The sequence below is a fragment of the Marmota marmota genome, unplaced genomic scaffold (genome assembly GCF_001458135.2).
Source record: "Marmota marmota marmota unplaced genomic scaffold, marMar, whole genome shotgun sequence".
Classification (NCBI taxonomy): Eukaryota; Metazoa; Chordata; class Mammalia; order Rodentia; family Sciuridae; genus Marmota; species Marmota marmota.
In genome coordinates this window covers 11,790,972-11,793,317 of record NW_026000205.1, presented here as the reverse complement: position 1 = coordinate 11,793,317, position 2,346 = coordinate 11,790,972, and positions in this window count along the sequence as shown.

The window sequence follows — 2,346 nt, the reverse complement described above, 5'->3', positions numbered from 1 at the left end:
CCTCCCTGAGCCCTCCCGCCCACCCTCGGGGCCAGGGGTTCTTGTGCCCCCATTTTGCAGATGAGAAAGCAGAGGCTCAGGGAGGGAAGATCTCACGGCCAAGGTGACAGAGTCAGGACCTGGATCTGAACCCAGCCGCTCCTGGGTGACGATCGTTTCCGTTCCTGGCATGAATCACCGCACTCCCTCGTCAGCCGGAGCCTGCGGGACTCTTTATATAATTAGCATTTTTACGTTTCCTATCCAAGTGGATCAGCAGAAGGCAGTTCAGAAGATGTACATGAGCCACTCGGTGGCCCACGTCACCGTGTTGGGTGGGTGGTCAGCCCTGGACACGGAAGATGGAGTCACCAGTGACACAGGGGATAGAGCTGAGCAACTCTAACAAAGACGCCCGGCCTCCCGGCCTCTACAAAACCTGGCTTATTCCTCTACCAGGAATCAATGCCCAGGAGAGGGGGAGGCAGGTGGGGAGGCTCCAGGAAATGTTGTCCCCTGGTTTTTTCCAAATTGGCCATGGACCCTTGCTCAGAGAGCTGTCCTCACCTGCTTAGCACGGGCCCACCCGTACCCTGGGAACAGTGCTCTTCCTCACATAATCTACCCTATCATGCCGCTTCCCAGAGCCTACGTTTTTAACAATATTTAACACAACATAGAGTCCTTTGTGCTGTCTTCTGGAAGTCCATGTTTTCAGCATTAACACCGTATTCTAGTGCTTCCTATCCACCCTATTAGAGTATGGCTTTTTACATCCCCCACCCCCAGTATTTTATTTTGTACTCTCTATGATACTGTTTTTTGGGGGGATTTGTTTGCTTCTTTTTTTCTTTTGGTACTGGGGGTTCAACCCAGGGGTGCTTTACTGCTGATCTACATCCCCAGTCCTTTTTTAAATTTTTATTTTATTTTTATTTCTTTATTTTGAGACAGCGTCTCACTAAATTGCAGAAGGTCTTGCTCAATTGCTGAATCTGACCTTGAACTTGCCATCTTCTTGCCTCAGCCTCTGAGTTGCTGAAACTGCAGGCACGCACCACCAGGCCCGGCTAGACCATGCATTTCTTGTCATTCTCTATCATGCCAGAGTCTGTGGGACGTTTCCCACCATGATCTTGTGTTGTCATCCTTGCCCACCATGCTGTGCTCCGGTGCTTAAAGACATTTTTGGTGACCCTGTAGTACTGTTCAGTATCACCTGTGGTGCTGCCCTGCGCTCAGCACTACCCATGGTGCTAGAGTCAACATGATTACCCCGCTGTAGTATTTTTCCATTACTGATGATATCTCTGTATTGTTGGCATTCCCGGCCGTCTCATGTCTTAAAAATCATTCCTGTTTTCTGTCTTACTCCACTTTCAGGATTAGCAATCAACCTGTATTGCCTCCTGGTAGTGGCCCCTGAGGAATGAACTGAGTCAGGTCCAAAGGAGGGGGCTGCGGGCTGGGCCTGTGATCACAGCAGCTCAGGAGGCTAAGGCCGGAGGATCGCAAGTTCAAAGCCAGCCTCAGCAACTTAGCAAGGTGCTAAGCAACTCAGTGAGGCCCTGTCTCTAAATAAAATATAAAAAGGGCTGGGGATGTGGCTCAGTGGTTAGGCACCCCTGGGTTCAATCCCTGGTACCAAATACAAAAGCAAACTGGGGACCATCTGGCCTGCAGAATTGCACCAGGGTTTCAGATCTGGGACCCCCTATGTGGGCAGATTAAGAGATCAAAGGCCTCCCCAGAGAAGGTGCCTGTGGCCCTGTGTGTGACTCTTCTGCCTTGGCTCCTCATCTGTAAAGTGGGCCAGTGGCAGTCCCACCCCTCTCCTGAGATGTCCGCGGGGGTTCATGGAGACCGTGTTTGTGAACCGCAGCTGTGACCCCCCTCTTTGGTCATGGAAGGGTTACAGAGTGGAGCTCTAGCCCTGCGTTTGGTTGCACTCGAGGCTGGCTCCTGGCTCCGAGTCCCAGCGTCGCTGTGTGCCCTTGGCCTAGCACCTGTCCTTCTCTGGGCCTCAGCAGCCTGGTCTGGAAGCGGGCTACAGATTCGTGCCTTTCCCCAACCCAATCTGACTGGGAGAGGGAAGATTGGATCCTTGTTAACCTAGATCTTTGTGGGCACAGAGCTCCAGGAACAGGGGGGAGATTCCAGGGACTGAGATGTATTCAGACAGTGAGGGGCTCAGGTGGTTCCTGGCCATGGGGAGCCTGGGCAACCCCAGCCTGGGGGCCTTTCCCGGGGCCAGGGAGACTCTAAGATGAAAGCAGCGCAGAGCCCGGCCAGGAGCGGGCCATCTTGCTGGACCGTGGAGGGGTGAGTCCTGGAAGCTCCTCCAGGCTCCACGGCTGGCAAATGGCA